Source organism: Miscanthus floridulus, chromosome 9 (assembly GCF_019320115.1).
Source record: "Miscanthus floridulus cultivar M001 chromosome 9, ASM1932011v1, whole genome shotgun sequence".
In the NCBI taxonomy this organism is placed as follows: domain Eukaryota; kingdom Viridiplantae; phylum Streptophyta; class Magnoliopsida; order Poales; family Poaceae; genus Miscanthus; species Miscanthus floridulus.
The window spans coordinates 127,104,990-127,115,174 of NC_089588.1; positions in this window are offsets into that span (position 1 = coordinate 127,104,990).

Here is a 10,185-nt window from a genome sequence, read left to right on the forward strand (position 1 = left end):
GTACGTCCCTCTCTACAATTAATCAACACATCCTTAAAATCAGGATCAAGCGCATATTGTTCTTTTATTAATTGAAGACCAAAAATCCGACAATCAAGTTGGGACAGCAATGTATATCTTCTAGACAAAGCATCAGCAATCACATTATCCTTCCCTTTCTTATGTTCGATAATATAAGGAAAAGATTCAATAAATTCAACCCATTTAGCATGCCTACGATTCAGATTATTTTGAGAGCGAAGATACTTAAGCGATTCATGATCAGAATGAATAACAAATTCTTTAGGCCATAAATAATGACGCCACGTCTCTAAAGAACGAACAAGTGCATACATTTCTTTCTCATACGTGGAGTAATTAAGAACAGGACCATGCAATTTTTCACTAAAGTAGGCAACATGTTTACCATCTTGCATCAAAATACCACCAATGCCAACTCCACTAGCATCACATTCTAGCTCGAAAGTCTTACCGAAATTTGGAAGTTGCAACAATGGTGCGTGTGTAAGCTTGTCCTTCAAAGTGTCAAAGGACTCCTCTTGTGCCTCTCCCCAATGAAACACCACTCCTTTCTTTGTCAACTCATGCAATGAGGCAGCAATGGTGCTGAAATATTTGACGAAGCGGCGGTAGAATCCTGCAAGACCAAGAAAACTCCTCACCTGTGTGATGGTTTGGGGAACCAGCTAGCTCTTTATGGCTTCAATTTTCATCTCGTCCACCTCAATTCCCTGTGGATTTACAACATAGCCAAGAAAAGAAACTCGATTCGTGCAAAAGATGCACTTCTCAAGGTTACCAAATAGACATGCATCACGTAAAGCATTAAAAACAGCATGTAAGTGATCCATATGTTCATCCAAAGACTTGCTGTAAATCAATATATCATCAAAGTAAACTATCACAAAATGTCTAATAAAAGCTCTTAAAACCTCATTCATTAAGCGCATGAAAGTGCTAGGTGCATTTGTCAAACCAAAAGGCATTACTAACCACTCATACAACCCGAATTTAGTTTTAAACGTAGTTTTCCATTCATCGCTAAGTTTCATTCTAATTTGGTGGTAGCCACTTCGCAAGTCAATCTTAGTGAAAATTATAGAACCACACAACTCATCTAGCATGTCGTCTAGCCTAGGAATAGGATGACGATATCGAATAGTAATATTATTGATGGCTCTACAATCAACACACATACGCCAAGTTTCATCTTTCTTAGGAACCAAAAGTATAGGAACGGCATAAGGACTACGGCTTTCACGTACATACCCACGGTCCAAAAGGTCTTGGACTTATCGCTGAATTTCCTTAGTCTCTTCAGGATTGGTTCGATAAGCAGCACGGTTGGGCAAGGTTGCTCCCGAAATCAAATCAATTTGATGCTCTATCCCTCTCATAGGTGGCAGCCCCGGGGGTATCTCAGCTAGAAAAATGTCCTCATACTCCTACAAAAGGTTAGTGACAGCAGAAGGTACCGAGCTAACAATATCATCAAGCGAAAACATAGCTCGTTTGCATACTAAAGCATAGCAAATATCATCATCAGAAATTTCAGCAAAGTCACATTTTGTTGCAAGCATAACACCACCCTTCAATTTAATCCCCTCAACCTTAGAAATAGATGTAGACTTATCCTTTTTAGGTGGGAAAATAGAATTAGCAACTTGCTAATTTTCAGATTGAACATCATTCAAACTAGCAGCGCGTTCTCTATCAGCTTGTACAATTTGAGCAGGGGTCAAAGGTACCAAAGTAATTTTCTTTCCTTTATGTACAAAAGTGTATTTATTACTTCTACCATGGTGTGTAGCATCATTATCATGTTCCCAAGGACAACCCAATAAGAGTGAACAAGCTTGCATAGGTACCACATCACAATCAACAGAATCAGCATAAGAACCAATGAAAAATAAAACTCTGCAAGTTTGTGTTACATTTGCTTTACCAGAATCATTTAGCCACTGAATATGATATGGACGTGGGTGTGGGCGTGTGGTCAAGCCAAGCTTCTTGACCAAATCAGAACTCACCAAATTGTTGTAGCTACCTCCATCAATAATGACACGTGCTCGACGGTCGCTGATGATGAAGAAAATCTGGAACAAGTTATGGTGTTGTAGCTTCTCAGGTTGCTGGACTTATGAGCTGAGCACCCGCTGTACAATGATGCTCCTATAGGATGCCGTGGCCTCGTCACCAAGGACTTCGCCATCGTCCTCATCTGCATCTTGGTCTTCTTCATCCTCAATGTCAGAGGTGCTGATGTAACCATCTTCTGTAGCAATATATGCCCGCTGACTTGGGCAGTCCTTCTGTACATGGCCAATGCCATGGCAGCGGTGGCATTGAATACCCGAAGTGCGTCCCGTTGATGCAACGGATGAGGAACTCTTGGTAGGCATCTGCAAAGAATTTTTACCTAAATCTAAAGGTCGTGCGGGAGGTGCCTTAGGTGTAGCGGAAACTCTAGAGGCTGTTGGTCGCTTGCTCGCTGGAGGAGGCGACCGAAAGGTGGTTAGCTTGGTCAGCCCCAATGATGGTGCCGAGCATGGCATGTATGTGATACTGACCTTGCTCTTGCCCTGCTGTTCACACCCCCTGCAATTCCTTTTCTACAAGCATAGCAAACTAAAACAACTGGTTGACAGTGTTAAATTCTTTATAATCAACAATGTCCTAAATCTCACGCCTCAAACCCGAATAAAAACGACAAATGTCATCTTCGTTTCCCTCCACAACACTACAACTCATCAATCCCTTTTGGAGCTCACCATAGTATTCCTGTACAGATTTATCTCCTTGTTCTAAACACATCAATTTCTTACGCAAATCTCTATGATAAGAAGGAGGAACAAAACGATCTCGCATAGCTACCTTAAGTTCTTCCCATGTACCGGGTAAAGCATCCTGTGCAGCTAGCCTATTCCACCAAATAATGGCAAAATCCTTAAACTCACTAGTAGCTTGACGAACTCTATGATGCTCAGGCACAAGGTGGGCACTAAACTTTTATTCTACTGTCATCTCCCAATCAAGATATCCCTCAGCATCGTAATGACCCAAAAAAGATGGTATTGTGAACTTAATCTTAACATAAGGATCATCAGGTACATGGTGATTATTACCTTGATGGTGGTGGACACCACCCATACCTGTCGTGTTGCGGCGAAGACGTCGTCGTAATCTTGCTTTTTGGAAGGCTGCTCGATCCATGTTTCCAGCGACATCATGCACCGTGTCTTCTGGCAAGAGACCATCGGTGTTGCTGCTGGAGACGTCATTGTTGTTGACCGCCACCAATGTTTCCAACTCAGTAACCTTGTCGGTTAGTGTGGAAATTCGTTTGTCCAACCTCTCCATGCTGTTGCCAATGTTGAGTTTAATGAGTGCGTCAGTGACGGCCTTCCTGACGGCCTCATTCATCCTTTTTTGGGCATCCTCTACAACAGCTTGTAGTTGCTCTTGACTGACACACTCGTTGAAACCCTTAGGGTTGTTATCTCTAGTCTGTTCACCTCCTGCCATTGTAAACACAAAAATAGGAACAAACGGTGAAAGTTATCCCAACCAAATGACTACGTGGTTGCAGTGATGTCACTTTTCACAGCAAGTGGAGGCACCTTACCAAGCTCTTACAAAGTTCTTACCAACGCAAGCAGTGGGAGGTACAACTGGCGGCTGGTTCGTGATACCTGTGAGGCAGTGGTATCGAGATTGCAAAGCCCTTTGTCTGTACTGATCTGAAGAATTTGTGGAGCTTGGAAGGCAAACAAAGAGTAATATGTATATCTGGCACACAAGTCAGTAACAGAAAGTAATGCTGAATTATAGTCCAAAGTACTTGTTCTCGTTGCTGGTCTAAAGTGTTGCAAGTACCAGGTGTGTGATAAAAGTATGGTGGATAGCAAGGTCATAGGTGTGAGAAAAAAAGTATGGTGGATGGAGACAACAACACAAACAAGGAACCAAACAACACACGCTAACATAGCTCACTTTGGTCTTCTCTATGTGCTCCTCTAAATATTGTTCCTCTTTTGCCCCTCTCTTTTTTCTATTTTTTGGGCTGTCGTTGTTTTTTTGGGAAATTTTGACTTTTTTATTTTATTTATTTTTGATATTTTTCCTTTACTTAGGAGCACAAAAGAAGTAACCACAGAAAATATGAGATCAAACAAGTGAAAGACGTGGACTGTGGAATTTTTAGAAAACTGGATCAAAATCGACAAAAGCCTTGTGACCACGAAAAGAGGATCTTGTGACCACTTTTTGACCAATCTAAAAATTTCAAACATGACTTGTTTTGATGATTCCTGTTGATTCCGAATAGCTTTTGACATGAAACCACTTGGATTGGCTTCCTTATCAAATTATATTTCCATCCATATGTGGATCATTGAAAACAGAGTCCGGATGCGTCCTGAGTGACCAGTTTAAGGTAGACTGGTCCTGGAGGCCGAGGCAGACTCGAATTCTTGTTGGACTGGGCCTCCGACTTATGTTGGATGTCCTTGCTGGTCATCATCACCTCCACCACTTCCTCTAAGTCCTTCATGACCCTCTCCAATGTTCCTAAGCAAGATAACATCATTAGGTAGTAGTCTATTCTCAAAAGTATGAAAAGTATCGCTTAAGAACGAGCTCACCTCTAAATTGAGTTGTCGCTTTCGAGCTCAGGTCATTGGACCTTGCATGATGGTTGGAGGATCAGCGGGTACCTCTGAAGAAGTGATGTCCTCATCAGTTGGTTTGAACCAGATACATTCCCGGGTACATTAACTGATCATAAAGGTGTTTGGATTCAGTGACTAAAGCTTAAGAGGTGTGATATGGGGATGTTGCATAGGGTGTTTGGATACTAATACAAAAACAAATTACAGAATCCGTCGGTAATCCACGAGACGAATTTGCGGTAGTAACCCGCAAGGCCCAAGAATCCGCAAAGGGCGCGAACTGTTGTAGGTCTTGGCCAGTCCTTGATAGCCTACACTTTGGAAGGGTCTGTAGCGACGCCATCAGTGCTGAGCACATGCCCGAGATAGGCAACTGATCGTTGAGCAAAAGAGCACTTGTATAATTTCAGTTTCCATGAATCCCGGCGAAGCCATGACAGCACTTGGGAGAGATGATCGATGTGCTCGGCCAAAGTGCGGCTGTAAATTAAGATGTTGTCGAAAAAGACGAGGACAAATTTGCGCAGCCCAGGAGCCAGTGTGCAATTCATCGCCACTTGAAAAGTACCTGGTGCCCCAGTCAATCCAAAGGCCATAACACGAAACTCATAGTGCCCCAAGTGAGTGTGGAATGCTGTCTTGTGTTCGTCTCTAGGCTACAGCAAAATCTAGTGGAATCTGGCTCTCGGATCAAGCTTTGTGAACCAATTGGCATGAGTCAATTCGTCCAAGAGCTGATCAATGACAGGAACCGGATACTTGGACTTAACAGTCATAGAGTTTAATTTCTGGAAATCAACGCAGAACCGATACGAGAGATCTTTCTTCTTCACTAAGAGGACTGGTGAAGAGAACATGCTGCTACTTGGTTGAATAAGCCCTTGTGACAGCATTTCATGGACTTGGCGTTCAATCTCATCCTTAAGGGCTGGAGGATAACGATAAGGATGGATGTAGAATGGTCGGGAACCAGGAAGAAGGGGAATTGAATGGTTGCAGGGACGAGAAGGCGGCAAGGAGTCTGGAGCTTGAAACAAGTCAGTTAATTCATCAAGGAGGGACTGTATAGCAGGAGGAAGACCGGCAGATGAGAATTGGTCAGATGTACTCTCCATACTGTAGACTTGTAAGAGCAACTAGCTCGGAGCGTCCATGGACTCGCCTTGCAAAAGAACAGTGCTGCCCTCATAAGGTATGACCAGCCGTTTAAGTTGCCAGTGGACCTGCATAGGACTGAAGGACTCCAGCCAATCCATCCCAATAATCATATCAAATGCATTGAGTGGAAGGACTTGAAGATCAGAGGTGAAAGAGACTTGGCCGATAGACTAGTGAACAGCAAGCAGAATAACTAGACTTGTGAGAATACCACCACCAGCAATACAAATTGTGCACGAGGACTGCTTGACAGACACCTGGCTAAGCTGAGCTGCCACCGTCTCACTGATGAAAGAGGTGGAACTATCAGAATCGATCAAGATATTCACTAGAAGGCCCTGAACTGTGCCAGAAAACTGAACGGTGCGAGGAGCAGAACTGCCAGCGAGAACACATTGGGAAAGAGCCAAGAAAACCTGAGGGTCCGAATCGGCTAGGGTAGCTGTATCTGCTGTATAGTCTTCATCTTGAAGGAGATCCCACAATTCCTGGTCAACATGGAGCTGGACCTAAGGATTACACTTGTGGTCCTTGCTCCACTTGGCGCCACACTTGTAACAGAGACCCATGGCACGGCGATATGTTTTGACGGCGGCCAACTTAGCATCAACAGACATAGTAGTTGGGGTTGGTGTTGCTGCAGTAGGGGTTGGCTGCTTGTTAGGCCACGGTGGAAGCGGCAATGGCAGCGCCGTCTTGGGAATTGACTTGTTGGACGTTATCCAATCAAGCTGGGACGACGCGCGAGACGTCGGCACCGTGGCCACCTCCTCCTGCACCAATGCCATAGAAATAGCAGCATCCAAGCTTTTGGGTTTGGAAACAAGAATTATTGCTTTGAGTTTAGGTCGGAGGCCATCAACGAAGCTCATAGTATAAAAGAGTGGATCGGTGGTAGCAGAATAGGCCTTAAGCTGATCAACGAGTTTGGTGAAACGCTCAACATAATCGGTGATAGCAGAAGTTTGTTTAATTTGGAAGAGCTGGCATATGAAGGCCTCATGTTGGTCACGATCAAAGCGATCATGGAGAGATTGACAGAAGGTGGTCCATGTAGCGATGGTCGGTGTGTTATCGATGGACTCATACCAGCAAGCAGCATTGCCCTCCAAATACATGGAAGCAACGCTGACCCAGAGAGACGGATCAACGACGTTCATGTGAAAATATTTCTCGCAATTGGAACGCCAGAGACAGGGATTTTCACCATTGAATTTGTTGAAGGGAAGTTTGGGAAGGCGACCAGCAGGATGATGAGGAAAATTGTTAGGGGAAGGAGCTTGGAACAGTGGGGATGGAAATGGTGGACGAGGTGGGATTGTGAGCGAAGGTGGGGAACGATAATGAAGTGGAATAGGAGGACGCTGCAGGGCGGATGAAATAGGCAGAGGAGGAGGATCGGGAGGCTTACCCATGACCGGGACATTCGTCCAGGTCATGACTGACCCAAACCCAATGTCCCGGTGAGACGATGCAGTGCCGTGCCCACTGGGCGATTCAACGGGCGCGCCGGCGAGAGCACGGGCGGACGTCGAGGAAGAAAGAATGCCGACGCTGGGCCACTGTGGCTGGGCGTCGAACACCTTGCGGTCAGGAGCTTGGGAGAGCTTCTTCACCTCGAGCTTCAGATCATCCATGAGGGCCTCAATCGCCGGGCGCCAGGTACCGAGATCCGTGGTGGCGACCTCGAGAGCCGTGACGCGGTCGGAGCTGTCGACGAGGAGTGTACCACCGCGGAGAGCTTCCAGATCGGTGACCCGCTTGCCGATGTCAAAGGCGAGATCAGAGCATGTGAACTCAAGGGCGTCGAAGCGCTTGTCGACGGCGGCGGCGCGGTCGGCGCGGGCGCGGTCGAGATTGGCGAACCGGCCCTTCCACTGCTCATCGTGGGCGTCGAATCGGCGATTGAAATCCTCCTTGGACTTCTGGATCTCATCGAGGATGACCTTGAGTTGGGGATCCATGGCGCCTAGGGTACGATGGAATTTGGTGAAGTGGGTGTGGTGGATTTGATGAGGTTCCAGCGCATCCGGGGTGCGGATCAAACTGGGAGATGGAGCAGGATCGAGGAAGGCAAAATCTGATACCAATTGTTAGCAGTGGGATTCACTCGCTCAGGAAGAAGAATGGAATCTGGAATGCTCGACTGGAAAATGTGATGTACTGAATATAATTTGCTGGAAGTAGCAGAAAAAGTGCTTAACATAAGAGTACTTGAATAGTAATGAACATGTTACATTCCAGTCTCCTCTCCGTTCCTCTCATACGCTAGTTTATATACTAATATGTCTAAGGCCTCCATTCTGGACCGCCTGACGTTGGGCCGGCGCTCACGGACGGGCCAGGCCTACTCACTTTTAGATGGTTCATCATAGTATATCACTAGAGCTGTAGCAGAAGTGCTGACAAGCTGCTGAGGAATTGCCAGAAGACACCGCTGCTGCTCCAGGGGCTGCCGGAGCCGGAGCGAGCTGGCAGCAGACCGGAGCATCGCCGCCGACGCCATACGAATGGATGGACGCCTTCGACGGGAACCGCAGGTGACAGGTCTGGATTCATCAGCTAGTCGTGCGCCGCTCATGCAAGCGAATTTCCAACGTGACTCGCTGACGGATAGACCATGGTATTGTGAGAGCCCACATGCAGAGGGGGAGGCCCAGGTTCAGGGCGCGTGAGCCAACAGGCCCAACACCGCGTGGCCATCCGGCCTCCCCACGCGCCCGGGCGTCGGGTGCAGCATTGTATTTTCATTGGCCAGTGGCCCATGGGGCGCATGGACCCATGGGCATTGAGGACGGGTGTGGACGCAAGTCGTGCGTGGTCTCGACGATGGGTCACTGAGCACCGCACGATTCTCTGATGTAATAACTGCCAGCCTGCCAGTGCGATTTTTTTTATTTGTAACACTTTTTTAAAATTAATTTTAAATCTAACATTGATTTTTTTTAAAACTAACACTTTTAGCCGTGCCTTTTGCCATGGCGCGGTGAAATACCTGTCGCGCCATGCATGGTGGCGCGGCGTGAGTGAAGACCATGCCGTTGACCGGCTGACGTAGCAGGCTTTGATGCGTCACTGATCTTGGTGCGGCGCGGCAGTCGCAGGTAAATATCGCCCGCAAGCCACCCTCCCTCTGTCTGCCTTAGTTGGCAACACGATGGAGGACTTCCGTGCCGCACCCTCCAACCGCTCCCAAGTGCTGCCGGCGTCCGGCCCTCCGTTGCCGCCTCCCTCCCTCCCTTCCCTTTCATTCCCTGCCCGCCTCCCTCCCTCCTCGGCCTCGTTCATAATAATGACGCACTTTTTATTGTTGTTTGAATGGTGGATTGAAATATTATGAATAGGAGTTAGGGTTAGGAGAAAAATTATGTTCTGGAACTATGGGCTAGGGTTTGGAGGAAGATATTAGCTTGATTTTGTCAACGTTAAGGTTAATTATTTAGTTAGAAGTATGTTTACCATGTATATTTTTGTTCCTATAAGTGTTTGTTATATTATTTGAGTTGCAATGCAAATAGTTATATTTTATAATAATTTGCGTTGTTTTGATTGATGTTTAATTTAAACCGTTTTATTAGATGGAAGACATGTTTCGGGAGCAGTTGTGGCGAAAACGAGGTCATCCTAAAGAATTGTACCCCGACGCGTCCAGCAAAGATGCCCCCGTCCCTCCTGACTTCCCTGTCCCTAACTGTGACTATGGTTTTCCGGCCGACATGTTTCAATCAAGACATCCAAACACAGCAGCGCGTTGCTTCTACACATGCAGTCGTTTTAATGTTAGTCATTATTTCTGTACATTTTTTACCTTTTTTTGTTTGTAGGTTACTAATATGTTGTTCAAATTATGTTGTGTAGACCCATGAGAGGAGCTTTTTCTTTCAGTGGATCGATGGTGCAGATAAGTCTGACCCAAGGTACCTCCTTTTCGATGATTGGTGGAGAGGGCGACATCCACGTGAGCACTTCGAGCGGTGGGTTCCACCTCCCCCTAACCCCCCTCCAATGACGGCTAAGGAGAAGCACTTAGCCATAGTTAGACGACTCGAGGAACCTCCTCTGTACGATTGCAGAGATCGAGCTGTGATAAACCCTGAGAATACGTTGGAGTTTGTGTATCAAAACAAGCATGAAGTAACTGCACAGTGTAACTGTTGAAAAGGTTGAGATATTGGTGTTCATGTACTAATGTCACCTCTTCTAGGTGTTTGCATATTCGAAGTGTCGTTTCAAGGAGTGGCTCTACGGTCCTAAAAATCAATGGCCAGAGCCGCCAAAGGAAAGCAAAGAGAAAAGAAGAAAGAAAGGGTAATTTTCAAAGCACCACCTGTCATGTGCAAATGTGGTGTTAAATCAA